Source organism: Apium graveolens, chromosome 5 (assembly GCF_009905375.1).
Source record: "Apium graveolens cultivar Ventura chromosome 5, ASM990537v1, whole genome shotgun sequence".
Taxonomy (NCBI): Eukaryota; Viridiplantae; Streptophyta; class Magnoliopsida; order Apiales; family Apiaceae; genus Apium; species Apium graveolens.
Genome location: NC_133651.1, coordinates 16,973,176 through 16,995,478, shown reverse-complemented (window position 1 = coordinate 16,995,478; position 22,303 = coordinate 16,973,176). Strand labels below are relative to the sequence as shown.

At 36.0% G+C, this 22,303-nt stretch overlaps 1 non-coding gene across 1 annotated transcript; it reads left to right on the top strand.

The window, feature by feature from the left end:
• The first annotated feature begins 1,778 nt into the window (after nt 1-1,778).
• On the top strand, nt 1,779-1,885 carry LOC141662462 (small nucleolar RNA R71). Its single transcript, XR_012550578.1, has one exon. It is a non-coding gene; the product is annotated as a small nucleolar RNA R71 (small nucleolar RNA).
• Nucleotides 1,886-22,303: the final 20,418 nt, after the last annotated feature.

Sequence of the window (22,303 nt, the reverse complement as noted above, 5' to 3'; positions counted from 1 at the left end):
TCAATTACTCCATTCCAAGAAATTCAAAAGGCATATAAATCTTCCTTTTCCAGGGAGAAGCATTCAAATATTGCAATTGTTCTTCACCTTCATCATCTTCACTATCTGAATTCCCCAAAAAGGCTTTCTCTAAGGCATCGGACCTTAGCAATTGATCAAGTTCCGATGTGACCACCGAATCGACCAACTCCACCTTTAAACACTCCTCATTATTAGTAGGAAATTTTATAGCATTGAACACATTAAAAGTAGCATCCTGATCCAGAACTCGCATTGTGAGCTCACCCTTCTGCACATCTATCAAGGTTCGGCCAGTCTCCAGGAAAGGTCTTCCCAAGATTATGGGAATCTTCTTATCCTCCTCAAAATCAAGAATTATGAAATCAGCACGGAAGATGAGTTTATCAACCTTGACCAAGACATCCTCCATAATACCTCTCGGATATGTAATAGAACGGTCGACCAACTGCAAGGTCATATAAGTCGGTTTGGGATCAGGTAAGTCCAACTGCTTGAAGATTGACAAGAGCATCAGATTGATGCTAGCTCCCAAGTCACATAAGCATCTGTCAAAATACCCTTTTCCAATAGTGCACAAAATACTGAAGCTTCCTGGATCTTTAAGCTTCGGAGGCAACTTCTGTTGCAGCACAACACTGCATTCCTCCATGAGAGCGACTGTCTCTAAATTATCTAGCTTCACCTTCCGAGAGAGAATACCTTTCATAAACTTTGCATAACTAGACATCTGCTCAAGAGCCTCGGCGAAAGGTATGTTGATATGAAGTTTCCTGAACACCTCCAGAAACTTCTCAAATTGCTTGTCCAGCTTTTTCTTCTATAGCCGCTTGGGAAAAGGCGGTGGAAGATAAATCTGTTTCTCCCCTATATTACCCTCAGGCGAAGTGTGCTCAATAGTAGTCTTCCTTGGCTCCACTTCTTTATCCTGTTGCTCTACTTCTTTCTCAGCCTCAGCTTCTTCAATCAACTCTTGAGTTTGTTCATGATTCGCAACCTTTCCAGACCTTAAAGTGATTGCCTTTACCTATTCTTTAGCTTCCCTCTTTCCTGGCACTTCAGTGTCACTAGGTAGTGTACCAGGCTGATGATTTAGCAAGTCATTGGCAATTTGCCCAATTTGATTTTCCAAGGTCTTGATAGAAATAACTTGACTCTGGCACATAAGCTTCAACTCCTCTAATTCAGATTTTTCATTGGCTTGTTGCAGCTGGAGTTGTTGTCTAGGTGCATACTGTGGTTACTGAAAACCAGAGGGTTGTACTGCTTAGCTGGGTAGTGATGATAAGGCTGTTGAACCACATTCTTAGCATTTCTCCAACTAAAATTAGGATGATTGCGGTTGTTGGGATGATAGGTGGCTGGCACTGGTTGCTGCGATCGCTGGAAGTTGCTCACGAACTGAGCTGATTCACTAGAAATTGTGCATTGATCAGTTTTATGGGCACCAGCACAAAGTTCATAGACACTGGCGATTTGATTAACTCCATAATTAGCCAAAGTGTCCACCTTCATCGTCAAAGCCTTTAGTTGGGCAGTAATAGCAGTTGCTGCGTCCAACTCCAGAATTCCTGTGACTTTCCCTGTAAGTCAGTCTCTGGGAAGGATTCTGGTACTCATTAGCAGCCATCAGTTCAATAAGTTCATAAGCTTCATCATAGCTCTTAGTCCACAAGGCTCCTCTTGATGCTGCATCAAGCATGGGTCTAGAAGTAGCACCCAATCCATTGTAGAAACAGTTAATAATCAATCAATCAGGCATGCCATGGTATGGGCACTTCCTTAGCATCTCCTTATATCGATCCCAAACCTCACACAGAGATTCCCCAGTTTGCTGAGCATACTGGGTAAGAGCATTCCTGATTGCAGCAATCTTCGCCATGGGGAAGAATTTAGTGAGAAACTTTTGCGCGAGATCCTCCTAAGTGGTGATAGATCCTGCTGGTAGGGAGTGTAACCAACACTTAGCCTTGTCCCTCAGGGAGAATGGGAAAAGGCGTAGTTTGATAGCATCTTCAGTCACATCATTGAATTTGAAAGTGTCGCAGATCTCGATGAAATCCCTGATGTGCATGTTGGGGTCTTCAGTAGGAGAACCCCCAAACTAAACTGAGTTCTGTATCATCTGAATCATGTTTGACTTGATCTCAAAAGTGTTAGCCTTGATGGCTTGTCTGATGATGCTTGACTGAATGTCATTAATCTTAGGCTGAGAATAGTCCATCAAAGCCTTCGGATTTTCTGCTTGATCACCCATCTCTACTAAAGCCGGTTCTTCAACTTTCTTTTCTTCTTCTACCTTCTTTTCTTCTTCTACCTTATTTTCTTCCTCAAAAACTTCCTTACGAACTACCACAAGTTCTTCCTCGACTTTATCCAGTGTTCTTTTACGAGTACGCGAACGAGTATACATACACCCTCGCTAGAGTACCTGAAATAAGACAAGGAAATAGATAAGTAACAATGTTCGAGTCAATGAACTTTAACGACCACTGATGGAAAGCACATAAACTATCTACTAACACTGCAGTCCCTGGCAGCGGCGCCAAAAACTTGTTAGTGGCTAAACATGCGCTAATACTACACGCAAGTATACGAGTTCGCAATTAGTATAGAATCTTTTCTAGTTCATTCCCATAGAGACTGTATAGGTTAACTAATTATTTCACGCACTTAAGCAACACTGTAGGGTTATTATTCAATACTATGACGATGACAAACTAAGGTTGTTTATACTAAGAATGAACTAATAATTATAACTAAGAGAATGAGATCAATTGAATTAATATATATAACAAACATGGGATTCTAACTTCATTAAATACTTCGTTCAATAGCCTTATTGTTCTTAACCTTAGCATGCAATGGTGATGACACTAATCAGACAACACTAAACTGTTAAACGCTAACTTTCGTTGCACTAGTACCATACTACCAGACGTCCACAAATGAGATAGAAGCTGAATAGACACCAACTATATTGAGACCCTATATGTCTATAGAATTTGACTACATAACGGTTTAAGCACAAGTTATCTATCTAGATTACACAGGGCAAGTAAGATGGTTAATATTACCTACAAATCATGCATATCGAATACATGAACCTATGCTAGCATGGAAAGTTCTAAATCCTTAAATTCACTTTCGCTTCATTAAGAATTAACACACTATCTTATAAGTTCGCGACGCTCATAAGACGAATACGCACAACCAATACTAGAATATCATACAATCACCACATACTAAGGCATTTAACAATTTAACTAAAGAAATTCATAAATAAATCTGCTAGAACCCCACGATAACGATTAGCCCATAATCAGACTCATCATCAACGTGGGTTCCGAGGAAAGCATGGTATAATAAACGTAGTCTTTATAACGAATAATTAAAACCAAGTACAAAACAAGATTAAGGTTAACAAATAAGAAAACTAGCATCCAAATACAACTTAAAACAAAGGTTCACAAGTAAAAATAAGATCTTCTTCGTCTTCATTGAATCGTGCTAAATCGGTCTTCTTACGCTCTCCTTGATATGTCTCTGGATTGATTCCCTATTAAAAAAGACCTAGAGTTATTTATATAGCAGCCCCATGCAGCATAGAAGTCTCCCAAATCGAATTAAAATAAAATCAAAATTCTGCATCCCGACACGGCGCGGGCGCGCGATTGATCAGCGCGGGCACACGCTTGATCAGCGCGGGCACGCGCTTGATCAGCGCGGGCACGCGCTTGATTAGCGCGGGCGCGCTGGCTCTCTGAAGTTCTGGCGCGGGCGCGCGCTTAATCAGCGCGGGCGCGCTGGGCTTCTGCCAAAACTGACTTCTTTATTTTTCTTGCAGCTTCGAGCCGGCTTTCAATGAGCTTTTATTCCAACACCACCTAGACATTATATTAGCTCCAAAACAATGCTAATTCACCTGATTAACAGATTAATGCCTGAAATGCAAAAACACTCGAAAACACGTTAAAACACTTAACATCTTAAGTACAAAGGCATCAATTCAAAGCTTAGTAGAGCATTATAAAGCGTCATAAATGCCACTCAACAGAGGGCGCCACAGGTTTGGTATCAGAGCTACAGGTTATAAGTTAGTGACACAAGCCTATATTGTCGGGAATGGGTAGAGGGTTAGGAATTAGAAGTAAGGAATAGAAAGATAGAACGTCGAGTGGTTGAGTGCGACTAGATAATTGATGTTAGTATGATTCGCGTTGTGGTTCGAGATTCTTATCTTGCGATATGATTTTCAGATAGCAATTCCAGTACCAGCTGATCATTATGAGCCTTCAATAGGAGAACCGTCATCTGATCCACGTCTTGTTCTTCCACCGGTATTGGCTATACTGCCTCCTATTATGACAGAGACTATACCACTACGAGCTATTCCACCTCCTAGAATGAGGCCACCTATCCGAGGACCCGCACCTGCTGATTCAGATTCTACTTGGCATTCAGTTGTGGGTTCACCATTTCAGTCTACTCCACATCATGTTCCTTATTTCTCGTATGAGGCTCTTCTTTTGGAGCGTGAGGCCCTGTTGACACAGATTCAGGAGCTACAACATATAGTGAGGACTATAAATGTTGACAGGAGTGTGAGGGAGCTTCGAGAGGAGATTCATGTGACACGGACAATTCTTGAGGCTAGACTGCATGGAGCTACATGTGAGTATGCATGCCCTGATGCTCTTATGGGATGGGCCAGAGAGGTGATGGATGATCTTGAGAGGCTTGGTGGACCAGAGTTTCCTTGGAGCTAGAGACAGAGATGCAGAGGCAGAGATGCTGAGTCAGAGTTGTTGTGGTTGTTTGTATTATGTACATTAGTGTGTAGTGTGTATCAGCAGACTTTTGGTTTGTATTTATAGACTAGATCTACTGAGTAGTATATAGGCATGTTGTACCCCTTTTACTTTTGAAGCGTTTTTCACGCTTGTACTACCAAAACTTTGATCTATATATATCAGTACCTTTCCTTTTCCAGCATTGTCATTTTACATTACTGCACCAGTTATAACTCTTGTGATACCATGTACCCTATCCCCTTAACTGTCTACATTCTGTAAAGGAGCATACAATTTACTTAGTTCAACTGTTACAACTGTTTTCAAAAAGAGATATTTCTGTTTTACAAAAACTTTTCATAAAAAGGATTTGATTTAAAGGCTAAATAAGTTGTTTGATTCTTTACAGAAAATGCCTCCCAAAAGAAATACCCGTTCTCCCAACAAGAATGAAGAAACCGACAATAACAACCAAGACAACAACAACCAGAATGCAAATCCAGGTCCCATAGACCCAACCGTAGCCCAGATTCATCAGATCTTGGCTCAACAAACAGTTCACCTGACTCAACAACAGCAAAGACAGACCAACCCCCATGTAACTTTTAAGACTTTTCAGGAGGTGAATTCATCGGACTTCAAGGGTTCTTTGGGTCCGATTGAAGCGAGTTTTTGGTTAAAGGAAATAAAGAAGTCATTTGCTTTGGTTAAGGTGAGAGAGGAACAGAAGGTTGAGTTTGCAAGTTATTATTTGAAGAATGAAGCCACCTACTGGTGGGAAACAGTGAAGACATTGGAAGGTACATATGCTATTACTTGGGAGAGATTTCGATATCTATTTCTAGAGAAGTATTTTCCCCAGTTTGTATAGGATCAAATGGAATTGAAGTTCCTAGAGTTAAAACAAGGAAATATGTCGGTAGCGGACTATGAAAGTAAGTTTGAAGAATTATCAAGGTTTTTACCGTCGTATGTGGATACCGATAGAAAGAAAGCTAAGAGATTTAAGCAAGGTTTAAAGCCATTGATTAGAGGGAAGGTAGCCATATTTGATTTGGATACCTATGCAGTAGTTGTACGGAAGGCCATGATTGCGGAAACGGAGAGTGAGATGTCACAGAAAGAAAAGGAAAGTAAGAAAAGAAAGTTCGAAGGGAGTGAAGGACAGTTACAAGCAGGGAAGTTTTGAAATTCCAATCAGAAGAAGGGCAAGTTTCAACCAGGGAGGAATTTTAATTTCAAGAAGCAAAATGCAGGAGATGGAGGTCAAGGCAACCGTTCAGCCACTGGGAACCAGCCAAATCATCTAAGACTAAATTTTCCAGATTGTCAGGTATGTGGGAAGAAACATGGAGGAGTTTGTAATAAGTTGAATGTGGTTTGCTACAAGTGTAACCAGAAAGGGCACTATTCAAGAGAGTGCCATAACCAGCCAGCTAGAGAGCCAATGAACAAGGACCGGCCTATCCAAAATCCAGCAATCAGGGTTCCAACAATTGGATTTACATGCTTTAAGTGCGGAAAGCCAGGACATATAGTTTAATATCTGGGATATAGCGTGTAATAATTTTTATCAATAAATGATTATTATGTAATTAATATGTGAGTTTTTGGTGAATTATCTGATGATTGATGCTGATATGTGGATATTTATATGTGGTAAAGTATATGTATGTTAATTTTATTATGTCTAGAATAAAATATAGATAATTAAGGTATTTTTCTGGTAATTTTTGGAGTGTTATATGATTTTATATTGATTTATGAATTTATCAAATATTTTCTAAGTAATTACAAAACTATTTTATAAAGCCGGGAATCGTCCAACTTCAACCGTTTTTGCGTTTTTACAACCCGAAACTCTTCCGAAACCTCCTAGCTAACCTAATCTGATAATTCCAGACACTTTCCGTGTTTTGACTTTTTCGATCCGGATTATGTTTTGACCCGTGCGTGGCCCGACGCAAAATTTTCAATACGATAACCCTTTTCGATAACATTATCTTCGTACAAGTGTTTTATAAGAAGCCTGGTTTTGATGATTATCCAATACTTTTGATAATTATCCAGAACTTTTGATGCTTATCCAAAACAAGATAATGTTTATCCAAAACGTTATCCGATCGGATCGTTTTTGTAGTTACTTAGCTGCTAAGCAACGTATTTTTCGATCTAACGCGATCTAACACGTACTAATATTCCATAAATATAAATAGCTCTTTTATTATTTCATTTTACTCGTATAATCATAATCAGTCAATAGAAACCGGTAAAATACAAAGAAAACCCTAATTAAACGTCGCGTTCTTATAATCAAACGAGGAATCGAAGGCGTTACCGAACTCCGATTCGAGCGTGCCATATATTAAACCGAAGCTCTGGAAAAGATCTTCCTGAATCAATCAACAGTTTTGGTGCAGAAATCAAGGTTAATTTCTTATTTATTTATTTTAATTCGAATTATTTAATGATTAAAATAAGAATTTTTGTTCTTGATGTTGTTGATATGATTTGATGGCTTAATCTTGTAGATAATTTTATCCTGGTCATTTTGATATATTATATAATTGATTTGGAGCTCAATAACATGTTCAAATTGATGTTTAATTCTTGAGTTATTAAATTAGGGTTTTAAGTGTTTGAATGTTCTTAATCAAGAATTGGGCGTTTCTGCCCTGAGGGTTATTAGCTATTTTTGATGATTGCATCATGTTCCTGATGAAATTTGCAATCGAAACATATATATAGAAGTTATAAACGATTCCTGGAAGTCTGTGAACGAAGCTCGCTGGATATTCGCCCAGCTTGGTTCGATTTTCACCGGAATCAGAGTACAAGACGTGATTTGCTGGTGTAAACGACTTAACTGTGTTCCTAGTTGATTTTTGAATGGAAACCCCATATGAATCTAGTTCAACAATCCCGTTTTCGTCAAAATTAGCCTCACCGGATTATTTTCCCGCCGCCGTGTTCTTCAGGAATTGGGTGACCCATTCAGGTCAATTTTGACCCGGGGTTTGACCCGGTTTTGATCCAAAAATTTTCAGAATCAATTTTTAAAACCTGTTTTTACAATTTAGTCACTGAACTTGTAGGATTTTTACAAAAAATGGATTACTATTTAGTTTTATTTTAAAAATGATATTTTTATTATTTTAAAAATCTGAAAAATGGTTATTTAATTACTTTAAATCTAGAAAATTATTTTATTTATTTTGTATTAAAATGATATATTTTATTAATTAATTTTATTTATTTTTTAATTATTTTAATTAATCGATAAATTTAATATTAATTGATTAAATAATTTATTTAATTATTAATTAATTTTAATTGATTTAATAATTCGATTTAATTATTTATAATGATTTAAAAATTCTGAAAAATAGTTTCGAGCTAAAATATTATTTTAAATTATTTTCAAGGCTCGATAATTATTATTAAATCATTTTAAAGTCAGATTTAGGTGTTCGAACCCTATTATTTTATTATAAAATGATTCGAAGACCCGTTTTAATTCCGAAAAATGTTTAAAAATTCGTATTAAATATCTGGAAAATCATTTTGACCGCGAATCTTCTTTGGAAAATTATTTTGATCGAATATCTTGCGTGCTATGTGCTACGTGCTATCTGATTGATGTGTTATATGCCTATGTGGTTATTGTTTGACGGTTTTTGCTGTAACTTTTAATCCGTAAATCGGATTTGGGTAAAACGAATGGTAGATAAAAGCTTATGACGTCTATGTGACGATTAGAATGATATGAGATTGAGTATTGATGGATACTTGTGATGCCTAGCAGAGTAAGTGAGGCATAGAAAAAGAAAGTCAGTGATCCTTAAGTAGAATTGAAGCGTAGAAAGAGAAGGCAAGTGATTGATTAATAGAAGCAAGGCATAGAAAAAGAAGGAAAGTGATTGATGAGTAAAACTGTTAGATGAGTACAAGTAAAGTTGGAAATCATCTATGATAAGGCAAGTACTTCTGAACCTTTCTTCGAGTTATATTTCAAATATTTCTGAACTTTCTTATAACATATTACTAGTATTCAAAATAAATCTTGTTTTATATTGCAAGCACTTTAAACTGTTCAACCTTGAACCTTGATCATATCCTTGAACTTGAGTTGTGCGCTCTATTTCTTGTAAACCACCAATGGTTAATTTCCCAGATATTAAACGATGAAAATATAAATCTACTCCACAAATGCATACACACCATAAACCAAGTATTGCAACAAAACTTCTTGAGCATACAGAAACTTATACACCCTGGAATACCATATGACACCAAAGATCTATACCCTATATTATCATTGAACCATTGCTCATCAGATACTTGATTCTTCATTAGGCTTGAAGCCGTTCTTCATATTTACACCTTGATATACCATGATGATACCTGTGAAATGTTTTATGCTCTGAGATAAATGCTTTATCAATGTTAATCAGTTTATTGAATTACAATGGTTATCATATTGAATTGTTTTAGAATTGGATGGTTTTATAAATGTGGACCATATTCGTGGTCAGACCAGATTCGTGATCATATTAGGCCAATGCGTGCCTTGGATCTAGTATAGAGAGCAGAGCTGTGTGCCTTGCTCGGGGTTAGTGTATGACAGATCAGTAGCCTAACCTTGGTTTTTAAAATGAATAGTGAATATCCAATTCTAATTATTGCTTATTCAGAAACTTAATTCTTCTGAATCATTACAATCGGTCATTGTTTAACCTCAGTTGTTGCTATTATGACTTGCTGAGCTAGTTAGCTCACTCTTGCAAATCTGTTTATGTTATTTTACAGTTAAAAAGGAAATGGTTGGTAACGAGAATTCCCAGTCCAGTGTGCGAATTAGGATTCCCAGTTAAGTTGGATCGAGCTAGCAGGAGCTTTATATTGTAGATGAGTTATGTAAGATTGTGAGAATGATATCATTATCAGTTGTGAGTTGAACTAGTTGGGATTTGGTACGATGTAATAAAAGTTAAGGTTGTGACTTGTTTTCATACTTTAACATGTTGCGATCCTTGGTTATGGTAAGTAGGGTCATTACATATATTACTTTCATAAACAAGTTTATATATTGGGTGTGTGTATGTTGTGAACCCCAAACTTCTAACCCGGGTTTGAGGGCGTCACATATAGAAAGGGATTGCAAGACACCAGCCCCAGTCAGCAATGCATTGAGAATCATGGGATCCACCCTAGTAGTGAATGAGACTCCGAGGGCCAGAGTTTTTGACATGTCTATGAAGGACGCTATCCAGGATACTGATGTCGTGGCAGGTACGCTTAATGTGAATTATTTGTGTGCCAAAGTGTTAATAGATTCGGGAGCAACTTGATCATTTGTTTCTCAAGATTTTATTAATAAGTTAAATTGTCTGGTTGAGTGTTTAAATGAAATAATGACTGTGGAATTAGCAAATCAAGAACGTGTACCTGTTAATCAGGTTTGTATGAACTGTCAAATGGAGATTTCTGATAATAAATTTTTTGTGGAATTGATATCATTTAAGTTAGGAGAGTTAGACGTTAGTCTAGAAATAGTCTGGTTATCTAAATACGAGGCTCAGATAGACTGTCGTAATAAGAAGGTAAATTTGAAAACTCCAGACGAGAAAATGGTAACGTTTAAAAGTCAGAAGCAAGCGAAGAGATTCTTAACGATGATTGAATCTAAGAAGTTACTGCGACAAGGATGTGAACATTTCATTGCGTATGTAATTGATAGAAGTCAGGAGCCAGCAAAACTTGAAGATATTCCAGTAGTCAATAAGTTCCTAGACGTATTTCCCGATGAGTTACCGGGACTTCCTCCAGATAGAGAAATTGAGTTTGCAATTGACTTAACACCTGGAACGGAACCAGATCCAAGGCCCCGTATCGAATGGAACCCGTCAAAATGAAAGAGTTAGCAAAGCAATTGCAGGAATTGTTAGACAAATGAGTAATTAGACCCAGTTTATCCCCATGGGGTGCACCCGTACTATTTGTTAAAAAGAAGGATGGAAGCATGAGACTATACATCAATTATCGAGAGCTTACCAAGCATACAATTAAGAATAAGTATCCGTTACCTCGATTTAATGATTTGTTTGACCAGTTAAAGGGAGCCAAGTATTTTTCCAAGATTGATATGAGATCGGGATATCACCAAATGAAGATTAAGCCAGAAGATATATCCAAGATAGCTTTTAGAACAAGGTATGGACATTATGAATTCTTAGTGATGTCTTTTGGATTAACCAATGCCCCAACAACATTTATGGACTTGATGAACATAATTTTCAAGGAATATTTGGACAAGTTTGTCACTATGTTTATAGAAGATATTTTGATTTACTCGAAGACTGAAGAAGATTATGCAGAACATTTGAGGATATCTTTGGAAATTTTGAGGAAGGAAAAGTTATATGCTAAATTCTTAAAGTGTGAGTTTCGACTACAGGTAGTTCAGTTCTTAGGACACATAGTTAGTAATGAAGGGATCAAAGTGGACCCGACAAAGATTGAAGCTATTATAAATTGGGAAAGACCAAAAACATCAACAGAATTGAGAAGTTTCTTGGGATTAGCGGGATATTATCGACGATTTGTCCAAGATTTCTTGAAGATTGTGACGCCTTTGACAAAGCTTACCCGGAAGAATGAAAAGTTTATATAGAATGATAAGTGTGGAGAAAGTTTTCAAGAATTGAAGAGGAGACTGATCACAACACCTGTTTTATCACTTCCAGATGATCAAGGAAATTTTGTAATCTATAGTGATGCTTCTCATAAGGGACTAGGTTGTGTTTTGATGCAACACGAAAAGGTTATTGCATATGTATCGAGACAACTGAAACCTTATGAGCAGAAGTATCCTACTCATGACTTGGAAATAGCGGCCATAGTATTCGCTTTGAAGATTTGGAGATATTATCTATATGGAGAAAAATGTGAGATTTATACGGATCATAAAAGTTTAAAGTACAAATTCACGCAAAAGGAACTTAATATGAGATATAGAAGATTGTTGGAGTTGATCAAGGACTACAACTGTACGACTAATTATCACCCAGGTAAAGAAAATGTTGTGGTAGATGCGTTAAGTCGAAAAGAAAAGTTGAATGTGTTAACAGTACCCGAGGAGTTATACAAGGAATTTCAGAAATTGGAATTAGAAATCAAAGTTTGCAAGCCTGACGAAGCAAAGATGTATAGTATGACTTTCCAACCAGAGTTTCAAGAGGAAGTAATGGATCAGGACATCAATCGTTTGTAGGTGAAGAGTTGTGCACATAAAAGGATGATCAAGGTATTCTTAGATTTTCTTCCAGAATTTGGATTCCGCCAGTAACAGAGTTGAAGAATGAAATTCTACAGGAAGCTCATAATTCAAGATATTCAATCCATCCAGGAAGTACCAAAATGTATAGAGATTTAAAGAAATATTATCTGTGGCCAGATATGAAGAGAGAAATTACAGAATGGGTCAGTAAATGTTATACATGTCAGAGGGTCAAGGCAGAGCACCAGAGACCAAGTGGATTATTGCAGCCATTAGAGATTCCAGAATGGAAGTGGGAGCATATTGCCATGGATTTCATAGTCGGATTACCAAGGACAAAAGCAAATCACGATGCCATTTGGATTATAGTGGACAGACTTACCAAGTCAGCTCATTTTCTGCCTATAAATGAGAGATTTTCGCTAGAAAAGTTGGTTCACATGTACCTGAAAGAGATAGTAGTTCGTCATGGAGTTCCTGTATCTATCGTATCTGATCGAGATGCAAGATTTAATTCAAAGTTTTGGAGAAGTTTTCAAGATTGTTTGGGAACTAGATTGAATATGACTACAGCTTATCATCCAAAAACAGACGGCCAAAGTGAAAGAACAATTCAGACAATTGAAGACATGTTACGCGTTTGTTCAATTGATTTCAAAGGAAGTCGGGACGAGCGCTTACCCTTGGTAGAATTTGGTTACAACAACAGTTACCATGCCAGTATTGGGATGCCACCTTATAAAGCTCTTTACGGACGTAAATGTCGATCGCCAGTATATTGGGATGAAGTGGGAGAACGCAAGATACTTGGACCCGAATTGGTGCAACAGAAAAAATAAGTTGTTAAAGTTATTCAGAAAAGGTTAATTGCAGCCCAAGACCGTCAAAGGAAGTATGTAGATCAATCAAGGAAGGATATGGAATTTGAAGAAGGAAATTTAGTGTTGTTAAAAGTGTCACCGTGGAAAGGATTGACAAGATTTGGGAAGAAAGGAAAGCTGAATCCTAGATACGTATCGATGCTTAAGAAGTATAATCCAGATTCCAGGCATGTAATTGAGTACGAGCCAATAGAACTTTAAGCAGATTTGTCTTATGTAGAGAGCCCATTAAAGATTCTAGAAGAAAGAGAGAAAGTGTTAAGGAATAAAGTTGTAACGTTAGTAAGAGTATTGTGGAAAAACTTAAAGGTTGAAGAATCAACCTGGGAGTTAGAAGCGATATGCAAGAAAAGTACCCTCATTTGTTTTCTTAGGGGATATAACGTGTAATTATTTTTGCTAATAAATAAATATTATGCATTTATTCTGTATTTATCCTTTGAATTATTTGTTAAGTGGTATATGTCTTTGGATATTTAAATATGATACAATTTGAGTATTTTAATTTTTATATGTCCAAAATAAAGTATAGATATTTGTCATATCTTTCTATTAATTTTTATGTTATTTTATGATTTTATAAAAGATTTATAGATATAATAAATTATTTTTCCGAGTAATTAAAAACTATTTTGTACAATCGGGAACCAACTGACTTCAACCATTTTTACATTTTTACAACCCAAAACTCTTCCGAAAACTCCTTTCTAACCCAATTGCAATATTCCGAGCATTTTCTATGTTTTGACTTTTTTGATCTGGAGTACGGTTTTCTCCGTGCGGATCCCGGCGCAATATTTTCGATACAAAATTCGTTTCGGTAAATCGATAAAACCCGTATTTTTGAGAAATGAGATCTTTTTATTAAATTATTATATTATCATCTCGTAGTACGTGTAACCAAAATGCTGAGACCAAGACCGCAGTTACAAAATATATAGATTTGGATAATTATCCTAAAACCGGTACCGTTTTGGATATGTTTTTTTTCCAATAAATGTACTATTTTATATTTGGTATGATCCAACGGGGTACCCGTATTCCGTAAATATAAATAGCCTATACCGTATTTTATTTTGTACAAAAAATCATTTGCAAACAGTTAAATATATAATTTTACAGAGAAAACCCTAAATTCATAGTGTCCTTCATAATCAAACCCTAATTTCAAGGCGTTACCATAATCCGTTTGAGAAGCTCGAGTACTCAAATCAAAGCTCTTGAAATATATTTTCAGAATCTGTGCTTCATACTATTGCAGAATCAAAGGTTAATTTTCTATATTTTTTTTAATTTCGAATTATTTTGAATTAAATTATGAATTTTTGTTCGAGATGTTGTTTGTATGATTTAATGATTGCATGTTGTAGAGCTTTTCTTCCAGATGATTTTGATATATTATATGACTGATTTGGAGTTCAATAACATGCTCAAATCTGTGTTTTAGGGGTTTCTATTCTAGGGGTTATTAGATTGTTTGGTTAGTAGGAATTTGTAGAGCTTGAAAAGAGGAATCGATTGGTGGTAGTCTCGTCAACAGACGATACCGAAATCGAGCTGGCCGGAGCAAGAAAGAACTCGTCGTCCGGCGAGTTTTCTTCGAGCTTTTCCGGCCAACTCAGGTGTTATCTGTGTCATTGAATGGTATGGTTAGATTCCTTGTGAATTTTAGATTAATTCTGGAGCTTTTGGTGATGGGAGGATTCCGGGACCGAATTCTTCGGCGAACCTCGACTGTTTTCCGGCGAGGGGTGTAAACATTGCAGTTTGGTCCCTATTGTTTTGAAAACGATGAAGTTCAGTCCCTGTACCTTCCAGAAAGTGCAAAAATAGCAAAAATATTTAAAAATCATATTCTCTATTTATTTTAATTACAGAAATTCGATTTTAATTATTAAAATTCTAAAAATTATTATTTTAATTTCAAAAATTATTTTTAATTCAAAAATAAATCTGAATTAATTAGTTAATTAATTTTACTTGATAATTAATTAGTTAATTGGTCAATTATTTTGAAAATTAATTGATTTAATTAATTAATTATTAATTATTTAATTAGATTTAATTATTTATTTTGATTTAAAAATTCTGAAAAATAGTTTCAAGCTTTAAAATATTATTTTAAATTGTTTTTAATGCTCGATAATTATTATAAAATGATTTTAAAGCCAGATTCGAGTAATCGAACCCTGTTTATTGTTTTAAAATGATTCAACGGCCCATTTTAATTCCGAAAAATGTTTAAAAATTTGTATTAAATATCCAAAAAATCATTTTAACATCAAATCTTCTTTGAAAAAGTATTTTCATCGAATACCTTACGTGCTATGTGTTATATGTACTCTAATTGATGTGTTATATGCGTATATGTGCATCGTTTGTCTGTTTTACTCATAACTTTTAATCCGTAAATCAGATTTGGGTGAAACGAAGGGTAGATAGAAGTTTTTATCGAATAGAATCAAGTGAGATAAGTATTGATAGATACTTGTGAAAGCTGAGTAGAAGAGGCAAGGCGTAGGAAAGGGAAACAAGTAGTTGGAGAATAAGGAATAATGATCAAAGGCAAGAGAGGTGTTAGCGAGTAAAGACAAGGCAAGTGTGCTGAACCTTCTCAAGATATATTGCGAATAATTGATAGTTCTGTTTTATATTGCAAGTGCTTTGAAGCATTGAACCCTAAACCTTGATTCCAGTTATTGATCTTTGAGCCGTAAGCCTTATTCCTTCTGAACCATTGATTGTTGAATACCCAGATACGAACCGGAGATATATGATACTACTCCACAAATGCATACAAACTAAATACCGATAATTGAACCAGAATTGTTTAACACTTAAACCTTCATACCTTATATATTGAAAGACTAATCCTTATGATCTACAAGACTTTGATTCTTTCGTTATCCACTTCTTTTACCGGCTGATCGCCAACCTTTGTATTTATCCTTATATTCCCTTGTAATGATTGTAAATCACCTTATGCTTGAAAACCAATGTTATTTATGATTCTGTCTATTGTTTTACATTTTTTATTCTGTTGTTATTATAGAATTGAATTGTTTTATAAAATATGGACCAGATTCGTGGTCAGACCAGATTGGTGGTCAAGTTAGGCCAATGTGTACCTTGGATCCAGTAATTAGAACAGAGCTGTGTGCCTTGCTCGGGGTTAGTGCATGACTGATCAGTAGCCTAACCTTGGTTTTTAAAATGAAACTTAAATATCCAATTCTTATCATTGCTTATCCATAAACCTGATACCTTAAATCATTTTATTTGATCATTGTTTAATCTCAATATTGTCAATGTGACTTGCTGAGCTAGTTAGCTCATTTGTGCAATTCTGTTTATGTTCTTTTCCAGTTAAGAAGGAACCTGTTGGTAGCGAGGATCCCCAATCAAGTGTGCGAGCTAGGATTTCAGGTTAAGAGGAATAAGCTAGCTGATGACTTTTTATGATAGTTTAAGTTTGAGAAGTTTGTAAGAATATTTTCATAATTAGTTGTAAGTTTGAATAGTTGGGATTTGGACATTTGTAATATAAGTGTATGTGTGTGGCTTGTTACACATTGAATTCTCAATGATCAGAAGAAGCTTAGGATCTGGCTGTTCGGGTGTCATCAGTATCTGATGTGTCGTTAGGATTTAACACATCCTCAGCATTTGGATGTCATCAGTATTTGAAGTTAGTCTGCTTAGAGGATTTGTTCTGTTCCTTGTAATGTGGAGAAAATATCTTTTACGTCTGAGTTATAGGACTTTATCTATTCAGTTGAAGATATGTATCAGTTTCAGTTAGTTTTTGATAATGCATATCTTAAATTGATTTTTTGTAGCTGTGTAGTATATAAACACAGTTTAGGTCATCACTTAGGGAAGTGATCTCGAGTATCATTTGACCTAGCAGCTCTCAAGAACATCAGTATGTCTTGAGAGGATTTTGTAACAGTTTTATCAGAAATATAAAAAGCTATTATATTTTATTACTTGTTCGAAACATTTTTATAATTATATCCAACCCCCCTTAAATAATTGTATCTTCACTGGGCAATAATTAGTATCAGAGCTCACTGATAAATTTACAATCAGAAACGATCTAAACATGTCTCTGAACAAGTATGTAAAATTCCCATTCTGAAAAGACTGAATATCCAACATGGAAGGTGAAGATGCTCATGCACCTCGAAGCTACAGATCTAGATTATCTCGACGTGATTAATGATGGACCATACATGCCAACAAAACTGGTGCCTGGAACTCCTACTATTGTTGAACACTATCAGCTAAAGGAGAAGAGTGAGTGGACACCAGAAGAGAAAGTAGCTGTGCTAAAAGATGCAAAGGTAAGAAACATTTTGCATAACAGTCTTGATTTTGTGATGTCAAATAGGGTTATAGCCTACAAGACTGCCAAAGAGATCTGGGATGCTCTTGAAACTCAATGTCAAGGAACCATGGCCATCAAGAAGAACAGAAGGGCTGTTCTGATTCAAGAATATGAACACTTTGAGGCCAAGCCTGATGAAAGTCTCACTGACATCTACGACAGATTTTTGACCCTGCTTAACAATCTATCTTTGGTGGGAAAGATGTATGATCGAGAGGATTCAAACACCAAGTTTCTGAGAGCCTTGAGTGAAGAATGGGAGACTCAGACTTCAATCATATGACATCTATATGATTTGGAAATAATTACTCTAGATGAAGTCTATGGCATGCTGAGAACTCGTGATTTGGAAGTTCAGCAAAGGAGAGAGAGGAAACACAACAAAGGAAAATCTGTTGCTTTGAAAGTAAATGATAAAGCTTCAAAAGAAAAGTCTGTTGGAGTTATAAGAAAGAAGAAAAATTTGCCAGAATCAGATACTAATGACTTATCATCAAATCCTGATGATGATACTGATTCTGAAGTTGATGAGAACATGACAGATTCTGATGTCATGCAAATGGCTGCATTAATGGTTAAGGGTTTCAAGAGGATGCAATTCAGGAAGTCTAAGAACAACAGAAGCTTCAGAAAGAAGTTTACTGGAGGTGAAAGGAAGTCAACTGGGAGAAAAGATGGAAATGACTCTAAAGCTGGATAGGTAGACAGGACAAAGATCAAGTGCTACAACTGTGATGAACCCGGTCACTTTGCTACAGAGTGCAAGAAAACAAAGCATGATTAAGGGAAGAACAAAGCCCTGATCATATCAAGCAAGAATTGGATGGACTCCTCTGATTCTAAAAATGAAGACACATGCCATGCACTGATGGCTAGTCTTGATGATCCTGCTTCTTCTGAGTCTAAGGTACCAACTTCTTTCTTCTCTTTTGATACTGAAAATATATCTGAGTTAAAATCTATTCTTAAATCTCTGCATGGTAATTTTAAGAATAAGACTCTAGAAAATGATAGACTTATAACTGAAATTGAGATCCTGAAATCTAGGAATGAACAGTTAGAGTCAAACTTAATAAATCAGATAGATTTGAAGAAAGAATGTGAGAGAGCTAAACATACAATAAAAATTCTTATGGCTAGATACAGTATGTTGGAAATAGATTTTGAAAATGAAAGAAAAACTCTTAAGGCCTGGACTGAATCAGGCAAAAAGGTTCTTGAGATGATCTCAAAAAAAACTGGAAAGAAGGCCTAGGCTATAAGGATGGAGTTAAGGATGTGGACACTGAAAATAAAATTTCCCTTAAAACTCCTGTGAAGTTTATTTCTTCAGAAGCTGATGAACCCAAATCCATCTTTGAAAAGGGTTCAACATCAGTATCACAAGAAAAACTGGTAAGTAATAAATCTCAAAAAAAAGAAAGCAAGGAAACCATTAAGACTGTTAAGAGAGAAAAGAACATAGGAATTTTGTCAGCAAGATAATTAAAAAAGAAAATATCCGAGGTTACCGACAAACCTCAAATAAAAAGTCCTAAAAGAAACAGGAATGGTAAGCAAGGTATTTTAAAGGATTCAAATTACAAGGTTGTTCCCAATGTTCCTAGAAAGACTTGTTTTAACTGTGGTAATACTAATCATCTCGCTATTGATTGCAGGAGGAGTAAGAAAATGAAAATTGCTATTCCTGAGTCTGATGTTAGGGGTATATCAGTATTTTATAAACCACAAAATCCCTATTTTCATTGTGGTAGTAGCTGGCATTCAATTTATACTTGTAGTTCTTATCACAAGTTGTATCACAATTATTATGAACCTTTGCCTAAATTTAATAAAGTTGCTTGTGTGCTTAATTCTGTTGGTTTTACTAAATCTGCTTCTGACAAGACAAATCCTGACAAGGGAAAAACTGTCAAAAGTACTCCTGACACACAAAGGCTTAAGTTGTCCAAAAAGAGGGCCCAACAAGTGTGGGTCCTTAAAAATTCTTCTAATTAAATATTTTTCTGATTGTAGGGTAACAAGAAAAATACACTTGTCTTGGATAGTGGATGTTCAGGGCACATGACTGGAAATAAATCCATGCTGTCAGAATTTGAGAAGAAGGCTGGCCCAGATGTATCTTATGGAGATGGAAATATAGGACACACTCTGGGATATGGAAACTTGATAATTGGAAAGGTAGCAATAGAGAATGTAGCTCTGGTGGATGGACTGAAGCATAATCTTCTGAGCATCAGTCAAATCACTGACAGAGGTTATCATATGCTATTCTATGACTCACACCGTGAAGTTATTCATAAAAAGTCAAAGAAAATTGTCTTGATAGAATATAGACATGGTAACATATATGAAGCAAGGCTATATGAAAATCTTGAAAAGGAAGCTACTTGCCTTATCTCGAAGACATCAGTAGATGAGAGATGGAACTGGCATAAGAAGCTCTCACATCTCAACTTCAATTCAATCAATGAACTTGCCAATAAGGAGCTTGTAAGAGGATTACCAAATATGTTATACTCAAGTGATGGTCTTTGTGATGCTTGCCAAAAGTCTAAACAAAGAAGAGTATCTTTCAAAAGTAAAACAAAATTCTCCATTTCTGAGCCATATCACATGCTACACTTGGACCTCTTTGGACCAGTGAACATAATGTCCATCAACAAGAAAAGGTACACACTCGTAATTGTTGATGATTCACTAGATATACTTGGGTTTATTTTCTACACAGGAAGGATGAAACTCTAGAAATTCTTCTGGACCACATAAGGCAAATTGAAAATGGATCCACTTATAAAGTGAAAATTCTGAGAAGTGATAATGGAACTGAATTCAAGAATTCAAAAATGGAGGAATTCTGCAAGTATAAAGGCATAGAACAACAATACTCAGCTCCTGGTACACCTCAACAAAATGATGTTGTTGAGAGGAATAACAAAACTTTGATTGATGCTGGCAGGACTCTGCTAGAAGAAGCAAAACTATCCACTTACTTTTGGGCTGAAGCAGTAAACACAACATGTTATACTCAGAATCTCACTCTGATAAACAGACATGGTGTTACTCCTTATCAGATGCTGAAAGAAAAGAAGCCCAGTCTTAAACATCTTCATGTATTTATATGTAAGTGCTTTGTTTTGAGAACTCATACTGATCAGCTTGGAAAGTTTGAAGTAAAGGCTGATGAAGAAATCTTTGTTGGATACTCACCATCAAGAGCATACAGAGTTTTTAATCTGAGAACAAACACTATAATTATCTCCATAAATGTATCTTTTGATGATAAGAAGATTCCTGGTTTTGCAGAAGACACTCATGAAAGTCTAATGTTTGCAAATGAAAATGCTTTGTTAGAATCTGGATCAAACTCTAACGAACTATCAAATCCTGATGATCCAAATTCTGACACTCCTTCAGATTCTGAAGATAATCATTGTACTAATGAACCTGCACATGTTGAGGGGGAGCAACAGCAAGGATCAGCTGTTGGTACTAACACTGAAGAATCATCTCAAGGTTTTTCTCAATCTAATTTCTCAGAATCCAATGCTGATTCAACATCAGATGAACATGAGTCAGGTCCCAATATTTCATGAGGAGATAACACAACAGATTTAGGGGGAGCCTCAAATGCATTTGATGAGGCATATAATTCAGGGGGAGCATCTAGCTCCAGAAGGACACTTCCCAGTGCCAGAAAATGGACTAAAGATCATACTCCTGATCAGATCATTGGAAATCCTGATGATGGTGTAAAGACAAGAAGTACAACTCAGAATGAATGTTTATATCATAATCTACTTTCAAAAGAAGAGCCAAAGAAAGTAGAAGATGCACTCAAGCATGCAGATTGGGTCATGGCTATGCAAGAAGAATTGAATGAGTTCAAAAGAAATGAAATTTGGAAGCTGGTGCCTAGACCTAAGAACAGGTCAATTGTAGGCACAAAGTGGGTCTTTAGAAATAAGACTGATTCTAATGGAACGATCATCAGAAACAAGGCAAGATTGGTGGCTAAAGGTTATTCCCAACAAGAAGGTATTGACTATGATGAGACATTTTCCCCTGTTGCTCGGCTGGAAGCAATCAGAATCTTCTTGGCATATGCTTCTCACAAGAAGTTTAAAGTCTTCCAGATGGATGTCAAAATTGCATTTCTCAATGCAGAACTTGAAGAGGAAGTCTATGTTGAACAACCACCAGGATTTGTAGATCCTAAATATCCTGACTATGTCTACAAACTTGACAAAGCACTTTATGGACTAAAGCAAGCACCTAGAGCATGGTATAAAACCCTTGCTCAGTTTCTAGTTGAAAGTGGATTCAAAAGAGGTACAATTGATAAAACTTTATTTTATCTAAATAAAGGTAAAGATTTGCTTTTAGTTCAAATTTATTTGGATGATATCATTTTTGGATCAACTAATCAAACACTGTGTGATAAGTTTTCAAAGTTGATGCAATCAAGATATCAAATGAGTATGATGGGAGAGATAAGTTATTTCCTAGGCTTGAATATTAAACATACTGATAATGGTATCTATATTAATCAATCCAAGTACACGAGAAATCTACTGAAGAGGTTTAATATGCAAGAAAGTGCAACTGCAAGTACTTCTATGACAACTGCTACAAAACTTGATCCTCATGAAGGTACATCAGTTGATGTCACAAGCTACAGAGGTATGATTGGTTCTATTTTATACCTAACTTCTAGTAGGCCAGAAATTATGTTTGCCACCTGTTTGTGTGCAAGATTTCAGGCAAATCCAAGGGACCTACATCTAATTGCAGTAAAGAGAATTTTCAGATACCTCAAGGGTACTGTTTCACTTGGACTTTGGTATGCAAGGGAAGCTGATTTTGCATTATGTTGTTATTCAGATGCTAATTTTGATGGATGCAAAATAGACATGAAGAGTACATCAGGAAGCTGTCAGTT